Genomic DNA, 22,559 nt, shown 5'->3' on the forward strand with positions numbered 1-22,559 from the left:
CATCTCTGAGCTCACTTCTTCATGTATAAAATGGAAAAAAATAACACCAACCCATGGGAATGTTGAGTCTTAAATGACAGGGTAAAGCACTCAGCATTAATACCTAGCAAGTGGTAGGTACTCAATTAATATCTAAATATATACTTGACTGTAGCACTTATCGCACATTATAATTACTTTCAACCATGTCTCTATTGCCAGAGGAGGGCTTCCTGCAGACAGTGGCTGTGTTTTATTTATATCTACATATATCCCCAGTACTCAGTACAGAGATGTATATCAAACACAACCTTAGCCATAGTGTCAACAAAGTAACAAGGAGTAGTGGGGATTGAGGAAAACTGGACAGTGCATGTCCCACCTAAAGGGGCAGCCACTGTTCAGCTCCAACTGACAAAGGCCATGAAGAAATACTAGTCCACTGCAGCAAAAGCTTCAGAATCAATAAAAGCAAAAGCCAGATCCTGAACCCCAAAAGTTGATGCTAGAACAGCTCTTGACCTGGCATCCTGAGGAATGACTGAAGGACAACAGTTATGGCAGAAGTTGGCCTTAACCACCATGACAGCTCTTGTCAAGGACAGGGTCTTGCTCAGTCCCCCAGATAACCTAATCTTGGAGGCTATATTGTATCACATCAGAAGCATAACTAGCAGCAAAGATACTGGGCTCTTCAGTGCCCTGAACAAACATTTTATTGATGGTACCCGAACTGATTCCTTTGGACTTAGTACAGTAAGTAAACCCGGAAGCCCCAAGAAATATCAGAGAACCTCTTAAGAAAAATGAACTTTTCATATGTTGTGATGTAAACAAAAAGTCATATTCATTTGAATATTAAATACATTGTATGACTTATTATATATTAAGATGTATATAGCAATTTTGTACTGATATCGTGATAGGTTAAGGGAATGGGGTATTTTCTTTTTTAAAGAATCCCTTTAATGCAACCACTCAGAGTCAAACACTGCATTTTGCTTATGTAAATGAGAAACAAGGCTGAGTTAGTCTCCCACTCTTAGATAATACTATGCAAACTGTTTTGTAATCTTTCTCACTTAAAAAATGTGAACTTTCCACATCAAATATATATCTATATCACTTATAATTGGGTTACATTTGATTGAATGGGTGTACTATAATTTTCAATCTGTTTTATATTAATAACTTCAGTGTCTTCAATTGTTTTTTTTACTTTTGAAATTTTTTTTTTAAAGATTTATTTATTTGACAGAGAGAGAGAGACAGCAAGTGAGAGAGGGAACACAAGCAGGGGGAGTGGGAGAGGAAGAAGCAGGCTCCCAGCGGAGGAGCCTGAGTCGGGGCTCGATCCCAGAACACCGGGGTCACGCCCTGAGCCGAAGGTAGACGCTTATCGACTGAGCCACCCAGGCGCCCCTACCTTTTGAAATTTTTGAGTATAGCTGACATGTTACACTAGTTTCAGGTGCATAGCATAGTGATTCAACTTTTCTATGTTGTTATGCTCACCACAACTGTAGCTACCATCTGTCACCATACAACACAATTACAGTATCACTGACTATATTCCCTATGCTGTGCCTGTCATTCCTGTGGTTTATTCATTCCATAACTGGAAACCTGTATCTCCCACACCATTTCAGCCATTCCATGCCCCCCCCCCCCCCCGGGCAACCATCAGTATGTTTTCTGTATTTATAGGTTTATGCTTTTTCATTGTTCATTTGTTTTGTTTTTTAGATTCCACATATGAGTAAAATCATATAGTACCTGTCTTTCTCAGTCTGACTTATTTCAGTTAGCGCAATATCCTCTAGGTCCATCCATGTTGTCACAAATGGCATAATCTCATCCTTTTATATGGCTGTGTAATATTCCAGTGTGTGTGTGTGTGGTGTGTGTGTGTGTGTGTACACACACACACCGCATCCTCCTATCCACTAGTCTACTGATGGACACTGAGGTTGCTTCCACATCTTGGCTATTATAAATAATGCCAAGGCTACAATGAACACAGGGGTACATATATCTTTTTGAATTAGTGTTTTCATTTTCTTTGGGTAGAAAGCTAGTAGTGGATTTACTGGATCATAATGGTATTTCTATTTTTAATTTTTTGAGGAATCTCCATACTGTTTTCCACAGTGGCTGTACCAATTTACATTTCCACCAACAGCATACAAAGGTTCCTTTTTCTCCACACCCTTGCCAACACTTATTTCTTGTCTTTTTAATTTTAGCCTTTCTGACAGGTGTAAGGTGATGTATCACTGTGTCTTTGATTTCCATTTTCCTGATGATTAGTGATGTTGAGCACCTTTTCATGTGTTTGTCAGCCATCTGTATGTCTTCTTTGGAAAAATGTCTTTTCAGGTCCTTTGCCCATTTTTTAAACTGGATTTTTTTGGGGGGGGTACTGAAATGTATAAGGTCTTCATATATTTTAGATATTAATCCCTCAATGTCTTCAATTTTAAAATATTATAAATAGCATCACAGAGAACATCCATTATGCCCATTCCTTGTACCCTCATTATCCCTTCCAGAACCACAGCAATGGTTTCATAAATAGTATCATTTTGTCTGGTTAAAAAACAAAAAATAAAAAACAAAACAAAAACCCATCAAAACCAGATTGTTTTAATGTTAAATCTTCCCATTTTCAATTTTGGTTCGAATTTTTTAATTATAAGCAGATCAGAGAAAATTAAGGGCTGCCAGATTGTTGCTTCTGACCCATATCTTTCACCTGACTTGGTCGTGAGCAACTATTAGTTCTTTCCCAAATTCACCTTCAAGGTTTAAAAGAATATGTCAACACATTTTCAAAAGAATCTGACAGAAGTTCTGAAGATCATCCCCAAAGAAGTCCCAGAAACATTCTGAGCAATGACAATATCACTAGAATAAGGAACACAGGGCTTGCTGGTGCCCAGTAAATCGCTGCCCAATAAATTAATGAAGTAAACCAATAAATGAGACCTTAAGTGGATCATAAATTCTGAATTATTTGTTTTTTTAAAAATAAATTATATTCTCCAAAGCATAAATTAAAACCAATGGATGGAAAACTATTCTAGAAAACTATTCTATTCTCTCATAGCTGTCCAAAGATGGCACAAGCTGCTTCAGAAGCTATGGATGGGGTTGTTAGCACAGGCTGTTTGAACACTTGACAGGAATATGTAAAGACAAGATGAAAAAGAGCAGCCATGTGGAGAAGCAAAGGAAAAAAAGCCCAGTCTTTGCAGTTAGACAGATTTAGATTCTAATCCCTCCTCACCTCTTTTTAGCTGAGTAACCTCAAACTAGTTACTTAACCCCACTGAGGCCAATCTCCTAAACTATAAACCATCTTGCAAGGCTATAAGGATTAGGGATACTTTCATTCATTCAATCGATACTTATGTGCTGGTATTGTGCTAAGATCTGGGGATCCTAAACAATACACAGTCCTGTCCTCAAGGAGACTAAAGTCTATTAAATTAAAATAGGCAGTCATAGTGCTGTGTGTCAAGAGTTCCAACAGGACCATGCATAGTATAAGACACAAGCAGAGCCCTAACCCAGGGCCTAACTCAATTCAGGCTGGTCAAAGGCTTCTTGGGAGATTTTAAATTGTAAGAATAGGAACCTACTGAGACAGACAAGCAAACTGCATGTGCGAAGTCCTGGAGCTGACAGAAAGCATTACATTCCTGGAATGGCTATGGTTTGCTATGGCAGCAGCCCAGAGACAAGAGACTAGAAGTTAACCTAGAAAAGTGAACAGGGCTGGACAAGACTAAGATACTAGAACTTTATTCTGAGGACAATAGGGAGCCACTGAAGAGCTTTAAGCATGGGACTGGCACAATCAGAATTACCCTTTGAAAAGGTCACATTTGGGCTATAGTATGGAGAAGTGGACAGACAGCAGGGCAGACGAGACCCTGCGTCATCTAGCTAATGGAAAATGTGGTAGTGCAGATGTTGAAAAGATGAATGGGAAATATTAAGAAGATAAAAAATCATGAAGACCAGTGGTTAACAATGCCTGTGGAATAACAGCACTGTGACGGATAAACAGCAAGTACTCTAAAAAATGGTAGCTGCTAGTATTATCGTTGATATAGGCAACTGGGTTAGATGAGCTTTTTTTTTTTTTAAGATTTTATTTATTTATTTATTTAACAGAGAGAGACAGCGAGAGAGGGAACACCAGCATGGGAAGTGGGAGAGGGAGAAACAGGCTTCCCGCCAAGCAGGGAGCCCAATGCGGGGCTTGATCCCAGGACCCTGGGATCATGACCTGAGCCAAAGGCAGATGCTTAACGGCTGAGCCACCCAGGGACCCCTAGAATGACCTTTTGAAATCACATTTATCCCTAAGAGTCTAAGTGATTTTGGAGACATATGTTGTATGCTCCCAGACAAATCCTTTTCCACTATTGGCCAAGCTGTCCTATACAAAAAAGATTCACTTTTTTACTCATAAACTCTCCACACCAGAACTGTTCAACTGGGCTCCACTACACACTAGTCATAACATGAAATGCCTTTTAGATGTTCTCACAAACAGGGTTCCATGGCCAAATAAGTTCAAGAAACACTGCATTATGTATCCTCTCTCTTGAAGGGTCATATGGCACACCAACACACACGCTCTGAATACTAATTCTGCAGTAAGGAAATGCATTTCACTTTAGCCATCTTTCAGTCAAGGATCCTTTTTCCAACTCCAGAGGACATTTATTACATTGTATGAGAACTAATGTTCAATGAAACAGCTTAGGAAATGCCGCCTTAAGCTGCCTTACAGATTTTAGTGGAATGAAAAGATTATAGGCAACTCTATTCTGACCACCTTCTAAAATGGTTGGTTTTACACACATTATGGCATTTCCCTTTTAATTTAGTCCTACTGAAAATGACATTAAATATCACCATAAATAGCAATCCTCTGCCTTCCAAATTATCGCCAACCAAGTGTGCTTTGCTTTTTTAAAAGGCCACAACTTTGTCAGCTGATAATGAGCAAATTCTAAGCTACTTACCCTTCAGGGTACAGTAATAATTTTTAAGACAGTTAAAAATGACAAAGATGTTCAACTGTGCAGATTGCATGTACTTTCACTTTCTACTTTTATCTGAACGATCATGCCACTAGTGAGGGGATATGTTTTCTTAACACTGGGCAAAGAAACTCACTTCACATAGATCAGCGGACAATGTGCAGCTTCGGAGGGCAGGGTTAACAAGAGTAGAAATTGTGAAAACCTTCAGTACAGTAGTCCCCCCTTATATATAGGAGATACATTCCAACCCCCCCACCCAGTGGATGCCTGAAACTGCGGATAGTACCGAACCCCATATACACTATGTTTCTTCCTATACGTACATATCTATGATGTAAGTTTAACTCATAAGTTAGGCACAGTAAAGAGATCAGCAACAATAACTAATAATAAAAGAGAACAATTGTAACAATATACTGTTATGTGAATGTGGTCTTTCTCTCTCTCGAAATCTCTTTCTGGTCTGCACTCACCCTTCTTGTGATGATGTGAGATGATAAAAGGCCTGTGTGATGAGATGAAGTGAGAGGAATGACAGGCATTGCGATGCAGCGTTAGGCCACTACTGATCTGACAATAATCAGAAGGATCATCTGCTTCTGGACCTCGGATGACTGAGGTAACTGAAACTGCAAAAAGCAAAACTGCGAAGAATGGGTGGACTGCTGTAACTCTAATAGATTTAAGCCAATGACATCATACAAAATATTCTATACTCCAATATCATTTCCTATGAGTCACTGAACCATTTATTGAAGCACTGCTCAAGATCACTATTTATAGCTCCTACCTTTGAATGTATTTAAGATTAATTATTGAATCTGATCTAACAATATACTGTTGATTTTAAATGGAGAGTATTCATCTAAATAAGACACTTTATATACCTTGGACATGAAGATTTGAACCTTTGAGTTAAACCTATTCTACTGGAAACATTCAAATGCAAAGGTTAGCTTAGTCCCTCTCTCTAAACTGCACCTGAAGTTTATCCATTAGAAGGCTCTCGTTGTATAAAAGTACACTGAATTTAGAAGTAATCTGTCTGCAGACAAGTAAGGACTTTTTTTTTTTTTTAAGATTTTCTTTTTAAGCAATCTCCACACTCAACATGGGGCTCGAACCCACAACCCCAAGATCAAAAGTCACACACTCCACTGACTGAGTCGGGCAGGTACCCCCCAACGAATAAAGACTTAAACCAAAATAGGAAATACAACTCCCGTGCTGAAAATAAGCACAGATGTTGCTTCACTGCTATCAGGTACATCACTGCCAAAACATGGAGAAGTGTGGGAAAGGTGGAGCAAATTTTGCAACCTGGCAAAAATTTCTGCAGGCAGAGATTTTTTCCTGAACCATTCTACAATGTTGCCTTCCTGCTTACTTCAAAGAAAATGTTACCCAGGTGACTAGAAACCAAACTGACAGTCCTACTTCAACGGACAATTTCTACAATTAGAAAAATTTTTAAATGACTATAATGCAAATCTCTTTCTGGACTGAAGGATAAAACTGGTTGTTCTGATTTCAATAATTACTGCTATTTGGCAAATAAGGAAGAGTTCTCATCTCATCAAAATCATTACCACTCAGCATCTGAGGATGAACAGAGCCATCGGGAGACAACCTAACCCTGAAATAAATGGTCCTACTACTTCGTACATTCATAAATATAGACTAATAATAATATAGGTCCACTGTAAATCAGCTCCTAAACCACAATATAACTAAATTAGGTTATTTCTTTCATGCCAAGTGGTTGCTCCCCCATGCAGAAATCTTACCATACGTAAAAGAGTAGATAATTATAAAAGGCCTCCTCATTAGGGAAGCTCTAACAGGCTGAAAGGATAGATTTTATGCTGTTCTAAAAAGAAAATGATGTGCCCTACCACTTATTAAGGTCCACTTGGTGACTGGCACCTACCGTCTGCTACTGTATTCATTTTTCATAACTACTCTGTAAGACAGGTGTCATTACCACTACTTTACATAGGAAGAAGCTAAGGCTCAGACAGGTTAAGAAACTGACCTCCAGCTCACACAGAGAGTAAATGCATCACAGAAGAATTCTTTCCCAGGTCTGACTCCAGCGTCAGCAACTACACTACCCCCTCCCAATAGCACTTTTTGGCCAAAGTATTTTAAATCCATTTCCTCCAACAATTAATCTACTTAAATTATGTTAAGTGCTTTCAGTCTCTGGGAAAATACGAAAATGACCTTGTAGCCTTCCTAACTAGTCACAGCACATGCATGAAAAACTGAATAAACAAAATGAAAAGAGAGACTGGAAGACATCAGATAACTCACAATCAGTTTGCTTTGAGCACAAGAAACTGAATGGAAAAGAACAACTTGCTGGCTAAGGAATGTTCCTCCTAGGTTGTATGCCTGAGGCTGGAATGAACCTCAAGAAGGTCATCTGTGACTTTAATAATGTCCTCTGCCATTCTCCTACAATGAGGCAAACTTGCCAAAATACAAAAGATGTGGGGTGCCTGGGTGGCTCTGCCATTCTCCTACGAATGAGGCAAACTTGCCAAAATACAAAAGATGTGGGGTGCCTGGGTGGCTCTGCCATTCTCCTACGAATGAGGCAAACTTGCCAAAATACAAAAGATGTGGGGTGCCTGGGTGGCTCAGTCATTGAGCGTCTGTCTGCCTTCGGCTCAGGGCATGATCCCCGGGTCCTGGGATGGAGCCCCAGGTCAGGTTCCTCCCCTGGGAGCCTGCTTCTTCCTCTCCCACTCCCCCTGCTTATGTTCCCTCTCTCGCTGGCTGGCTCTCTGTCAAATAAATAAATAAAATCTTTAAAAATAAAAAAAAATTAAAATAAAAAGTCAGGCTTCCTGATATATAATTAAAAAAAATACAAAAGATGCTGTAGAGTCATCTCCATCATCAAGTCAATGTTTCCACGGAAGATGCAATGCTGCCCAGTGGAATGAGCACTGGACTGGGAATCCAGTAATCTGGATTAGGCCTTGTTCTCCCCTTGCATAGCCAAGTGACCTTGTCAAGGTCATCCCACTCTTTAGGGTCTCAGCACAAAGCACTTACCTGAAAGAAATCAAAAGCCACTTCCTGATCTAAGATGCAAGAATTTTTCTTTTCTAATATTTTTTGGTGTCGAGAGAACACAGTGTTTGGGGCACCTGGGTGGCTCAGTCAGTTAAGTGTTCAACTCTTGATTTCAGCTCAGGTCATGATCTCAGGGTGGTGAGGTGGAGAAGATTCTATCTCTCTCTTTGAGCGTCCAACTCTTGATGCTGGCTCCAGTTGTGGTCTCAGGGTCCTGGAACTGAGCCTCATGTCAGCTACGCACTCAGCGTGGAATCTGCTTGAGAGTCTCTCTCTCCTTCTCCTTCTGCCCCCCCCTCAACAAGCTCTGTCGCTAAATAAATAAAATCTTAAAAAAAAAGTCTCTCTCCCTCTTCCGTCCCCCATCCTCCCTCATGCATTCTCACTCACTCTCAAGAAAGAAAAGAACCCAGTAATTAAGAGTAAGAGTTCCACAAATTTTGTACGAATTAAGAGTTATAGTCCAATGCTTGAATCTGGGCTCTGCCACCTTATGTGACCTGGAACAAATTAGTTAACTCCTTAGTTTCTTCACACCTAAAAATGAAGGTGGTAATAGGATCTACCATGTGGCCTGTGCGGATAATATGCATAATACATTTATAACCTAGCCGGTACAAGGAAATCACTCAATCAAAGGTAGTAACTATAATATCATTCCTGAGTTTGAGTCATAGATTTTTAGTGGTTCGGTATCTCTGAACTAAAACAGATGTGAATTTCAAAATTGCCTCAAAACTGAACTAGCACCGGCTCTTCATTTCACTTTGCCTCTACTTCTCTTTAAGTGGGGATAAGAAACCCTGTATCTTTTCTAGTACAATACATCAATTTTGACCAAATGGAAAATATGTACGTATAAATGAGATAACAGAATTGTTGTAAGGATTTAGATAACAAAACATGGACACAGTCTGTTAAGTATTAAACATTAGTATGAGTCTCCTTAGAAGGCCAAGTTGATGTTCTCAAGTTTTTAACATAAACGCAGACCTCCTGGGAGTTCAAGATTTCTAGGGTGGTCAATGCCAGATGGTAACAAGGCCCAGCAACCGGCCATGGGTGTAAGGAGCTAATGGGAATGAAGGTGATCACCGGTGTGGAAGAACAGATAGTCGCAAATATGTGCAGCTTGTTTTTGCAACCTTGTCTAGATTTACTAAAAAGAAACTAAGTTATGGATGCCATAACATTCCTCATATTCGGCTAACTTAATGATTGAGTCAAACAAAGGTTAGATGACCAATGTACAAAATGCATGGCAAGCCCTATTTCCCCTTGTTCTTTTGACTCTATTTTCCACACTGCAATGTAACTGCAAATAAAAGGGAGGAGACCCTCACCTAATTGTATCAAGTCATAAAGCAACTCAGACTTCTAATTCACTGGTCTCCCCTTGAAACCAGAGTTATTTAAAGATTTCCAAGCAAATACTAGAACTGCAAATAATTTTTTGTATCCAGTGTTAATTTTACACATCATTTAGGATAAGCATATACTAGACTCAATATCCCATGGTTTGAAGAAAGCATTAGGCTTCTGCATAGGTCCCAGTGTTTGGAGAAAAACATCTTAAATAAGTAATGATATATGAAAAAGCTCCCAAATGAGTTTTTATACATTTGGTAGCCCCTCGCTCCTTGGCATTAATCACTGCCATAGAGAGAGAGACTATGTCATCAATTTTCTTAAGTCTGATTTTAAAGAATGAGATTCTTAAACTTTCTGAACATATTTTTTCCCTATTATCTACCTGGCTTCAGAAAAACTCCAACAGTTTACTTTGTAAATCTTTCAGTACACAATAGGAAACAAGAGATATGATTTAAATACCTCGTTGAAGAACCTATATTCTATCCTGTGATCTGAATTTTTGAAACAGTACAACAAATTCTTTTAAATTATATTCACCCCACTCAATACACTCCTGACACCCAGCAATCAAAAGAAAGATGACCCACTTTGTACTATAACACTAGCTGGAAGTTTGAGTAGTCAGGTTTATACTGATAGCATGACATAGCAGTTAAAACTACAGGCTGTGGCATCAGACAACTTGGATTTGAATCCCAGTTCAACCACTGAGTGACACTGGACAAGTTACAACCTCTGTGATCCTCAATTTTCTCATCTCCAATATGGGAATGATAATGCCTACCTAACAAGAATGGGGTAGTAAATGTACCTCAAAATATCAATTCCCTTCCTCTACTACTTTCCTTTTCGCTCTTGAAAATTTTGTTGCATTCACGTAAAACTGACCAAATTTGAAAACTGGAGAAGTTTCTGGAAACTGGTATGAAAACAGATGTATAACACCTATCTAAAGCTAGAAAGGACCACCTAATATAGAAAATGAAAAACAAATTAGGAAACACAGAGGTTTAACACAAATATGTTTCTATGATCCCCAAACCTTGGGAAGAGCAAATGTAGAACAATTCATTAAAATAAAATGGAAAGTGATAAAATATCCCAAGCTGACTCTTAACAACTCTTGACTAGAACAAAAGGTTTTTGAAATAAAACCAGAAAGTGTTGACAAGTTCTGTAACTACTGACAAGATGCAAGAAACTATGCACTAGTTTATTCTCCTTCCAAGCTTCTTATTTAAAAAAATAATAATAATTTAAGTGCACATGAGGGTGGGTGTACTTTTTAGGCATATATAAAAGAAAACAAATAAGCCAGGTCCAGAATCTCTGTTAAGCTCTTTTCCACTAACGAGGAACCTAACAATATCCATTCAACAAATAAATGCCAAGCATCTAATATCTGCTAGCAAATGTAGCTTTAGAAACTCAGCCCCAACGATACTGTATCCTTCCTAATGCAGGAAAATTTCATACATAACGTCTCAAAGTTAGCTGCATGGTCCTGAGACCCAATAGTCTATAACTGCTCCCTTACTATAATTCCCAAGTCTGAAAATGTTCCACACAATGCTTCACACTTCCTCATTCCTACAGACAGGTCACTGCTTAATGCTGTGCCTCTTAGGCTTGGCATTCAGTTCTTAAGACCCGGTACACAGATCCAATAGGATCCCTCTCAGGCTTGTTGTTTACTTTCTCCTGATATCACATCCCAGATCTGGTAACTGGAACCTCGGTTTCAATGCTGGCACTCTCCAGCAAAATCCCGATCTGATCCTATCGCTTAGATAGGTCCCTAACGCCCTCATGGCCCTTCTTCCTATACCATGCCCTCAGACGTGGCATCCGTGGACATCGAGGTCACTCACAAACTGCGTTACACTCCCGTCTATCTTAACTATAGAAAACAAACTGATGGTTATCAGAGAGGAGGCAGGTCAGGGGATGGGTGAAGTAGGTGATGGGGATGAAGGAATACACTTGTCGCGATGAGCACTAGGCGATGTATGGAATTGTTGAGTCACTACATTGTACACCTGAAACTAAAGTAACACTGTATGTTGCACAAAAAGGAAAAAAAAGCAAAACAAAACAAACAAAAACCCTCCAAGTCTAGCTCTCTCGGCTCTCGAAGACCCTCTCAGCCCCTAAGTCAGGTTTCAGGGTTTCCAAGTTTGGCACCCTTGGGGCTTATACGCCCTTATACTGGGCCACGCATGTTCCATGGAGGGTACCTCTGGAGTTAGGAGCGCCACCCACTCCGGGCCGTGCACAGGCTATCCCCGAAGTACCTGCCAGACCATCACCCTGTCTTCCCCCTTAAGGTCTCTAAGTTCGCCCCCAGCCTCCATCCCATGCCTGCACCGAAGGGGGTCACCACCCTGCTGCCCAAGCCCGAGACGCGCGCACCCCTGCAGCCGCCGACTCCATCACCCCCCAGGCCGGAGCCAGCGCGACCAATAAGGTGCCAGGTCCGCGGCCTCCCCGCCACCGACCAATCACGAGCGAGCCCCCCCGCAGTCGCCTTCCGCCAATGGGAGAAAGCCCGCGGGCCGGGCCGACGAGGCGCACGGACCCCAGGAGCGCGACGGCGGCGGCAGCGGCGGGTCCGGCGAGAACACAACATGGCGGCGGGCAGGCCGGACCGAACTACAGCAGCGGCCGCGAGAGGGAAGTGAGGTCTCCGCCGAAGGCGGGAAGCGCTGCCCCTCCCCCCGCCGCCGCCGCTCGCCTCTCACCCTCCCTCCCACAGACGCTCCCGCACACTCACACGCCTCTGCTCAGGAGTCCAGGGAAGAGCAGGAGCCGCCCCCGCGCTCCTGCGGAGTCGGGCAATGCAGAGGCCTGGGCACGGCGGAGGGGAGGGGGAAGCGTGCGTCACGGAGAACGGAGCGCGCGCGCGAAGCGGGGGCACAAACAAGATGGCGGCCACGCCGTTTGCACCGTCTGCTCCCTTCCCCTCCCCCTCCCTTGGCGCCTGGACTCCCTGTATCTTGTAATGCGCAGAAGCTGAGTTGTTTGAAGTCTCGCGAGAATTAGGAAGGGGCGACGTCCCGGGGAGGCGGAATGAGGTCAGAGAGCCTTCTGACCCCACCCACTTCTAGGGGATCCGGAGGCGTTGCCTGGTGACCTCCACAGGGCGTTCTTCGCTTGTGGGCCTTTGATGTGGCGCGCACACTTGAATATTAAGAAATACGGTTTTTGGGTTTGGGTTTTTTTTTTTAATTTGGGAGGAAGGAGAGCTGGGGGACGAAGGACGACATGGGGATGCTCGATTACGTGCGCCGCTAAAGAAGATAGCTACCAGTACCATAAAAGGGGACTTACGACCAAAACTGTAAAATGATATACTCCAGAGTAAAGAACAGCACCTCCCAAGAATTATTAGCGTGTAACCCTACGTCGTACATAGACACTGCTTTTCTCATTTGAATGCAGTTTAAAACTGCCATCAAGACAATTGAAAACTCCATGAGGATTACATCTTTTTGATACCTTCTCTCTTTAATCTCCGCAACCAGCTGGTCCCGAGGCATTAATATTTTCTGTTTTACAGATAAAACTGATGCTCAGAAGGGTTAAGTAACTCGATCAAAGTCCCACAGCTAGCAAGTGTCCAAACTCAATTTGAGTAGCTCCAAAACCTGTAGATGAATTGTCTACAATGAGCCAATGAGTTAAGTGTAAGCACGGAGAGAAATGAAACTGCTCTTGCGGTTACCTTGAATTTTATAAATGACCTTGGAGCCTTTTTGAGACTTGGGTTCCACTTGGGTTGCAGGAGTCTTCAACAATATAATCAACATTATTATTCTTTCTTTCCTTTGAATGTATGACTCTGGTGATAAAGGTGTTAAGAATACTGGAATAGCCCTTGACATGAATTCAGGAAAATTGTTTCCGAATCCAACCTGAATAAATCTCACTTCAGGCACTCAATAAATTTTTTTTTTAAGATTTTTTTTATTTATCTATGTGACAGAGAGACAGCCAGCGAGAGAGGGAGCACAGCTGGGGAGAGGGAGAGGAAGAAGCAGGCTCCCAGCGAAGGAGCCCCATGTGGGACTCAATCCCGCAACGCCGGGATGACCCCTGAGCCGAAGGCAGACGCTTAATGACTGCGCTACCCAGGCACCCCCAGGCACTCACTAAATATTCGATGAATGAATGAACAAAACCTAACTAGCTATAAGACACCTGACTTCACTGAGTCTCAATTTCTTCATCTGTAAAATGATCTAATTCCTACCTCCTGGGAGTACTGGGGAGATTGAAATAGTGTAAAGGAGAGTGCTTTGGAAATTGCAAAAGTGTCAAATAAGTTAATGAAAATGATGACATTTTCAGACATGAAAAATGGCATAAAAAATTCAAAACAGACTCAAAATAAATAGTATGTTAATATAGTAGAAAGATGAGCTTAGCTAATGGGAATAAGCTAAGTGAGTCTCTCTAAAGTATTGCGTTAATTATTGCATATATTTTGTTACAAAAGATGTAAAAATGTGTAGGAATCAGCATAAATTAATATTATTAGATATTACTGTTATGATTAAGTATCGACAGCACATAGGGGCTGCAGTCAGTTTCCCTCTAAGAGCCTGGAATCAGATTGCCTTCAGAATTAAACTAGTAAGAATTTACATGGAGAAAATCAGCCAAAGGTGATTATAAACATATTTAACAAGTAGTGCTCAAGCATTTATGTAGCAGATTTGAAGTCCCTAAAGTTGTGGAGATACCTTTCTGTGCTAGGTATTAACCCTTTACTAGCTAACGTGTGAAGAGTAGGTCCCAAGGGCTCCCAGAGGAGGGGAGTTGTCAGGAGACGGGGGAAAGCAGGTATTTATCAGCTAGTATGAAACTATTCCAGTACACACAGACTATTAATCCTTGTTGTAGACTATTACCAATACTCTCTGGCCCTGCTTTTCTAAAACACAGCCTATCTAGTCTGTCCCTTGGAGATTATAATTCTCACCCTAATGTCATCAAGCTAGGCATTGTTTTGGTCAATGAAATGTAAGTAAAAATGGCATGAGCCAGTTCTGAGCAGAAATGTATGGGCAATCTAATGATTCCACCATATTATTTTTCATCTGCCGTGAAAGCCACATGTCCCAAATAGAACTGCTTCTCCAGCATTGGTCCCAGAATGAAGATGTGCAGAGCCACAGCTGATGTACATGACATGTAATGTAAGGTGAGTAAGAAATAAACCTTTGTTATTGTAAGCCACTGAAATTGGTTTAGTTGTTTGTTACTGCCACATAACCTAGCTAACCTGACTAATACAACCTTAAAAATAGCTACCTGTGGTGGTAAGCCTAGAGTTTATCTACAAACATGATTAAAAAAAGAAAAAAACCCTCTGATTCAGGCATACAAGAGAAATCTCAAGAAGGCAGATGTGATTGTAATTAATAAACAGATGTCTAATCAGTCTTATCAACCAGTCATTCTGTATCTTATTTGGAGAGAGATTCTGTGAACCAAAGGGCTTAATCAGACATGACAGCCGAAAACAGGGCAGTCACAGAGGCAAGCATTAGCATCGCCCTTCTAAGTCCTGCCTTAGTCAAACTGACCTGAGCGTTAGTATTTCCTTGTCCACGTCATCCCTACAGTGGGTGAGACTATCTCAGGCTGCCTCAGCTAAGAAATGCTTCTCAAGATCAACGTGCTTCCCTGGTGTGATTCTACACTCATCCAGCAAATGACTTACCTTTGGGGACGGAATTAGTGATCTGCCACCTAGAGGGTCCCGATTCTTTTGATAATTACATTTTTCATTGTAAATCAGCCTATTGGATTCTGGCTTATATAACCATCAGTTTCTGTGAACTTAATGGATACTAGAGATGGTTCCACTCTGCTTACTATTAAAATCAGGCTTCTGAAATTACAAGGCTAAAGACCAGCTCCAGGATGTTGGTAAATTCCCTAAGGTTATAGCACTGTAGTAGAGGGACCAGTCTAGAGGGCTGACTAGACTACCCTCAGCTCTACCTCTCTATCTCTTTGTGGACCTTCTTTGATCTAAAAGAAAAGCTGTAAGTGTTAAAGACAGACATAATTCACAAGCTCTGGGAGTTCAAAAAGGGGAGCAATTACTTCCACTTAGTATGGAATAGTGGGAGGAGAAAGATTGGCAAGCATGTGACCTTTGGATCTTGAAAAAAATGAGTAGAACTAGGGAAAGAGCATGCCATGTGTAGGTAGCCAATGGAGCAAATATAAGAAGCAGAAGATCAACTAAGGAAATATGGAGTAACAGGAAAAGAAAGAAGAATCATCTGGAAAGTTACATATGATCAGGCTAAGGCTCTTAGGTTTTATTTTCTGCTAAGGAGAGTTAGTATGGACGTTTTTTTGGTTTTGCTTGTTTTACCACTTTAGCCATTTTTAAGTACGTAGTTTGTTGGCATTGAGTACATTTACGTTGTTGTGTGTCTATCGGCACTCTCCATCTCCAGAATTGTTTCATGGTCCCCACAGAAACTGTACCCATTAAACAGTAATACGCAATCCTCCCCTCCCCCAGCTCCTGATAACAACTGTTCTGTTTTCTGTCTGTTTGAAATTTGACTATTGAGGTATCTCACGTAAGTGGAATCATTCAATATTTGTCCTTTTGTGTCTGGCTTATTTCACTTAGCATCATATATTCAAGGTTCATCCATGTCATGCCAGAATTTCATTTCTTTTTATGGCTGAATATTAGTATTTTGTTACGTGTATATAACATATTTTGTTTATCCATTTATCCATCAATGGACATTTGGGTTTTTTTTCCATCCTTTGGGTACTGTGAATAATGCTGGCTATGAATATTGGTGTACAAATATCTGAGTCCTTGCTTTCAATTCTTGGGGTATATACCTAGAAGTGAAATTGCTGGATCATATGGTGATTCTGTGTTTAATTTTTTGAGGAGGGGCGCCTGGGTGGCACAGCGGTTAAGCGTCTGCCTTCGGCTCAGGGCGTGATCCCGGCGTTATGGGATCGAGCCCCACATCAGGCTCCTCCGCTATGAGCCTGCTGCTTCCTCTCCCACTCCCCCTGCTTGTGTTCCCTCTCTCGCTGGCTGTCTCTATCTCTGTCGAATAAATAAATAAAATCTTTAAAAAATAATAATAAATTTTTGAGGAACCGCTGTACTGCTTCCCGCCGTGGCTATACCATTTTACATTCCCAGTGACAGAAGTTTTTACAAAGGGATTGACATGGTGAAAACTGTAGTTAAAGACAATCTGGCAGAGATGATAAGATGGAATTGGATTGCAAAAGGTCCACTGGAGACTTCCACAGTAGTTCAGGCAGGACGCAGTGAGCTCCTGAACACATCAGCAATGACAATGGAGGGAAGAGGTACAAATGCAGAAGTGTGGGGCGCCTGCGTGGCTCAGTCGTTAAGCATCTGCCTTCAGCTCAGGGAGTGATCCCGGAGTCCTGGGATCGAGCCCCACATCAGGCTCCTCCACTGGAAGCCTGCTTCTTCCTCTCCCACTCCTCCTGCTTGTGTTCCCTCTCTCGCTGGCTAGCTCTCTCGCCATCAAATAAATAAATGAAAATCTTTAAAAAAAACAAAAAAACAAATGCAGAAGTGATATTGCCAAGGTAGGATTGGAAGGACTTGACTATTGGCTGGCTATTTTGGGGGCAAGGGGAGAGGGAATCAAGAGGTGTTTAATATGACTTTCATATTTCACAGAGGATGGTAGTCTCCAGATGAAGACTTCTGGACTTTTCCAGAGCATAGAGAAGTCATGAGTTCAGATTGGAACATGTAGAGTTTGAATTATAAATGAGACATTGTAAGCCGTGATGTGGACATTGTTGTCTTGCCTGCTCAACACCTTTGCCCCTTCAACTGGTAGTGGCACCCTAATTTTTTTTTCTTCCTTTTGTATTGTAGAACCCTCCTCTTTCATCAGCATGTAGTGCTGGGCTGAGAACATATGTGGCCATGAGACTGCGCTTTTCAGATCTCCAGCTGGGAGAAGTGTGATTTATCAGCAGCCCAGGTGCTGAGCTCTGAAATCCATCACCCCTCACTCCCAGGCCTCCCCTCCCCCGGGCTGGTCCTAGCCACCGATAGCCCTGCAGGAATTTTAGGACAGGCTTTTTTCCAGGATAAATGATACACTTCTGATGGACCACTTTGGCTCAACCCTCAATGGCCTTGCCAAACTTTCCTTAGAACTACACTGCAGTCTAAGACCCTTCCACCTAGAACTCCTTCCTTCTCTCTCCTTCGCTTAGGGTCAGATCTGCCTCATTGTCTGATGGTCCTCAGTCTCTCAGCTCCTGCCCCATTTTCTCTCACCGGTGTTTTTCATCATAAATTCCTTGCATTTAATCCTGTCTTGGTATCTCATTTTCTGAGGATCTGAACTGGCATGAGGGAAGGAAGATGGGATATTTCCTTCCACAGCAGATCTTCCATATCCCATCAGCTGTAGGGGTAGGCATATGACCTAGTCTTACTGATCATAATGATCCCCGCATCTTGGCCCAGTGCCTCCTCACAGTCTCTCAACGTCATTTCACTCTCAGACCATTAGTTATTTGGTCCACCTCACCCATAGGCATGGGTGACCAACTCAAGTGAGGCCTGGCAGTTCTGCCTGAGGCCAACTAATTGCAAACGTGGATTCTAAGGCTCCTGAAACTTCCAGACCCTGATGACACACCTCCTCACAGAGCATGAGCTCCGGCTTCCTGAGCGAGCCGCTGAAGGGGCCAATGAAGCAACCTAGAAGTACAGGAGGTTTAACTACCCATAGGGCAAAGTAGTCAATGGGAGACAGGAGACAGGAAGCAGCAGGATAGAACAATCCAGTCTCTTTTCCTTTCTCTGATGGACTGTTTCAAGGTATAATTTCTCTATACAACCTATCTAGAGACATTCCACATGGCCAAGTGGGTGGACCTCTCAAGAGACCAGCTGTGTCTCTTCACAGCTCATTGTGAAGTAGCAAACATTTCCTTGCATTGCTTCCCATCTTTCCCTGCTTCCCCTATCCCTTCTTTCATTCTCATTACCCTAGAAATGTACATCCCACAAAAACCTTCAGCACTTCAGCACTCAATCCCTTCTTCAGACTCCGTTTTCTAGGAACCCTTGCTGAGACAGGTCACAGTTTTTTAACAGATGAGCACGTGACCCAACCTAAGCTAAGCAAAGCCCTCTGGAAGATGTGACATATAGATCCAGGAAAGACAGGACGTTTCTTCTGGAGGTCTTGAGCCATATGAATCTGGGGGTGGCCACCATTTCTGCTTCATAAAGAGAGCCTGCCTGAGCATGAAGGCATCACAGAGGAAGGCAGAGCTCAGAGAGAAGAGCTCTAACATCCTTTGAGCTCCTAGATCCAACTCTCCCCAATATGTGTAGCTGTTTTGTCATTTCTTGATCTCTCTGAAGACCAGTTTTCCCAGTCCAGATCAAAACATGGTCACCAGTGGATCCCAAGTCACCTCCATTCTAGAGATCAGCCAGGCGACTAAACTTTTAGGTTCCATTTCAAATTTCTGGGAGAAGAGCTACTGCATAGGCTACCTTTGGCCAGGTGTCCACCCCTGAAGCTATCAACATTGTGGAGAGGGGTGCAGGGTCATGTATAAACATGGCTGTATTCACTGTGACCCTGTGGATAATGGTGTGGTAGCAAGGTGCAGGACAGAATAACGCGTCCCAGAAAAGTGGGAAGAGAGAGTTGGGAAGACGAAAGAATGGCTGCCCACTCCCTGAGAATAAATAAGGGGACAGAAGGTAAAGAGAAGTCGGAGGGCAGAATGCAGTCTAACCCAATACTACCCTACACTTTTTCTAAACCAACACTATTCCATATAACTTTATGCAGTGATGGAAATGTGTGTGTTTTTTTTAAGATTTGTTTATTTATTTTAGAGAGAGAGCGTGAGAGTGGGGGGAGGCACAGAGGGAGAGAGAGACTCTCAAGCAGACTCCTTGCTAAGCACAGAGCCCAGCGTGGGGTTTGATCTCACAACCCTGAGATCATGACCTGAGCCGAAATCCTGAGTCGGACACTTAACTGACTGAGCCACCCAGGCAACCTAGAAATGTTTTATATTTATGCTGTTCAGTATAGTGGGCACCAGTCACATGTAGCTGTTTAGCACTTGAAGACAGGTAGTGCAACTAAGAAGCTGAATTTTTATTTTACTTTATTTTAATTTCAATTTAAATAGCTATATGCATTTAATAACTCCATATTGGACAGCACAGATCTAGACTACTGGTCTGCTTGGGAAGACAGTATGGAATGTTGGCTAAAGCATGTGCTTTGGAGTCAGCCTACTCTAGGTTCAAGTCCCAACTCTACTTCTTAGCGGTATAAATTGAACAGGTTACTTAACCCCTCTGAGGTGTAGAGGTGTAAGGTACAAAGAACAGAAAATGATATGTGGTACTAGAAAAAGAGAAAGGGGCAAAAGATCTGCAAAGGCACAAAGAGTCAGTTGAATTTAGCCATTAGGAGACTGCGTGGATTAAGACAGAAAAGTGTTAAAAGTGTGATGGGGTGAAAGCCAGACCAGCAATGTACCTGTCTTTTGCACATCTGCTATTTTTCTTTCCCCTGGACGGGGATCCCAGGCAGCGAGAGATAAGGAGCACAAACATTTTTCTTAATCCTGGTGGCTTGTAGGGAGCTGAGAACTGAAAGGCATGTTCTAAAAGTAGGGCTCCACAGTCAAGCCAGAAAAACAGGATCAAACATTATCAGTCATTAGGTCTGGACCCAAAGATGGGGTTGCCTAGACCAAGGAAGCCACAGGGAATGAACATGTCATATACATCTCCTCGTTACATAACACTTACTGTGTGACTAGATTGTGAGTCCTTCAAGGTTCGGGGTCTTGTTCACCTTGGTATCTCCAACACCTAGTAAGTTCCTGGCACCATAGATGGTACTTAACTAACTTCTATAAAATGAATGGATGCAAGTAAGCCAGTTCACTGATGCATTGTGGACACTCTAGAAATATTAATTACATCATCAGAGAGAAAAAACTGCAGTAAGAAGGTGCCAGGGAATCCTTCTTGGCTTGGAAACTAGTGGTAAGGTCCTTAGCTTAGCTATTGCCTAGCATAGAGGAGTTGCTCAACAAGTGTCACTATGCTAATGAGAATTGTTGGGGGGAGGTAAGGTTTTGATAAAGGATGGGAGAAGGCCTTAATAAGAGCTAAAATGTATTGATCTCATTTAATCCTTAAGCCGACTTGATAAGGTAGGTTTTATTAGACTAATTTTACAGACGAGAAAACTTAGAGATGTAATTTATCCAAAGTTAGCTAGCTCAGAAATGGCAGAGCTGGTATTGAACCTGAGTTTATATGACTCCATACTCCAGGCTCCACCAACAAGGGAGCCAGGGAGCAGGATTCTCAAAAGAGGAGTTTAAGGAAGGCGGTTCTTGGGTCAAAATTCACTTCTGATTTCTATCTGTTCACATAAGTTATGATGCGTTCTTCTCCCTTCCACACCCACTACTTGCCTTCTTGACAGGGTCCTCATCCCTTCTGAGTTTACCTCTAAGCCATCCTTCCAATTCCTATCCCATTCAACCATATCTACTCTGGGTTGACCTAAGGAAGTGGCAGTTGAAATGAAGTCAAAGGGGGCTTTTTATTTTTTGGTTTGGTTTTGATTTTAAGAAGAGAGACTCGAGCCATTTTATAAACTAAACATTCCAGTAGACAGGCAGAAATCGGCAATGCGAAAGAGAATATCTACAGAGATAAGTTCTTGGTGTCCTTACATCAGGTTGGGGAGAGGTTGGCCTCTAAGACCTGGGACACCTTGACATTCCTTCATAGCAAAGGAAGACAGGGAATATGTGTACAAAAGCAGGAAAGTTAGTAAAGGTTAGGATGCTTAAAAATCAAGAGTTAAGTTTTACAGCAATTGATGGTGGCATGGTATAGGGCAATGTTTTTCAAATTGCAGGTCATAATCCATTAATAGGTCATGAAATCATTTAAAAGTTTGTGACCAGCTATATTTAGAAATGGAATAGAGGGGCACCTGGGTGGCTCAGTCGGTTAAGCATCTGCTTTTGGCTCAGGTCATGATCCCAGGGTCCTGGGATTAAGCCCCAAGTCGGGCTCCCCGCCCAGCAGTGAGTCTGTTTCTCCCTCTCCCTCTGCCCCTCTGTCTGCTTGTGCCCTCTCTCCTTCTCTCTCTCAAATAAATAAGTAAACTATTTTTTTAAAATGGAATAGAATTGTAAATTTGAATTAATTTCACTTTGCAGGGTAAATACCATGGAAACTGTTGTGAAACTTTATTTCAGTTATTTATACAGCTACATGTGTACTGGTCACACTGTACGATTGATTTCTTATTGAGGGTACAATAAAAAATGTTTAAAAGCCACTGGTTCACGATGTGACCGTGGGAGTAGTGGCTGATTCCTAGAACTTTCTTTCTCTTCCAGATTTTTCCATGATACTCATAAATTGGCCTTGCTTTGTGGCTGATAATAGACAACGTAAAGGGCAAGAGACTGATCAACTATGCCAGAGCTTCCTAAGTAGTGGACACACATGTAGGTTGCATATGTACCCCCCCCAAAATTGATCTCCTAGTCATCAGGGCTACTCTTTCTTCCTGGTTTCTGCTCCCCTATTGCCCCAAGATGACTGCCAAGGCCTGCCTGCTTCCTCATTCATGGTTAGCAAGGAAGAGACAGTCCGCATACCAGCCTTCTCAGCAAAAATCCTGAGATTCCCTGTGATTGGATTGGCTGATTCATATGACCACTCTGAACCAACCATTCTCACCATTGACTGGCTCAGCCCTGCTCTACTCCCATGGAGTTGGCTTCCTAGAAACACATGAATCCTGGAAAGTAATGAGGTAATCAACTAATGTCCAATACATATGGCCCTAACGTGCTGAAATGAGCTGTAAGTTTCAGTAGCATTTATGCTGGTCATTTGCCTGTTGCTCCAGCCTTTCCAGGCTCTGCTTTGTACTGGAGAGTGCTGGGCCCTGAAAACTACATTTCCCAGACTCCCTT

General features: G+C 42.1%; 1 protein-coding gene across 4 annotated transcripts in view; it reads right to left on the reverse strand.

Annotated features, from left to right (window-relative positions):
• NFYC (nuclear transcription factor Y subunit gamma) overlaps window positions 1-12,499 on the reverse strand; it is a 64,253-nt gene extending 51,754 nt beyond the window's left edge. Inside the window, exon 1 of one of the 4 annotated variants that reach the window (XM_057310732.1) lies at window positions 12,279-12,499. The gene's annotated coding sequence lies outside the window, so the exon portion shown is untranslated. Of the gene's footprint in view, window positions 1-12,276 lie in introns of all 4 variants that reach the window. The other 3 variants (XM_057310733.1, XM_057310736.1, XM_048220335.2) reach the window with 3 other exon arrangements.
• Window positions 12,500-22,559: the final 10,060 nt, after the last annotated feature.

The sequence above is a fragment of the Ursus arctos genome, unplaced genomic scaffold (genome assembly GCF_023065955.2).
Source record: "Ursus arctos isolate Adak ecotype North America unplaced genomic scaffold, UrsArc2.0 scaffold_12, whole genome shotgun sequence".
Lineage (NCBI taxonomy): Eukaryota > Metazoa > Chordata > Mammalia > Carnivora > Ursidae > Ursus > Ursus arctos.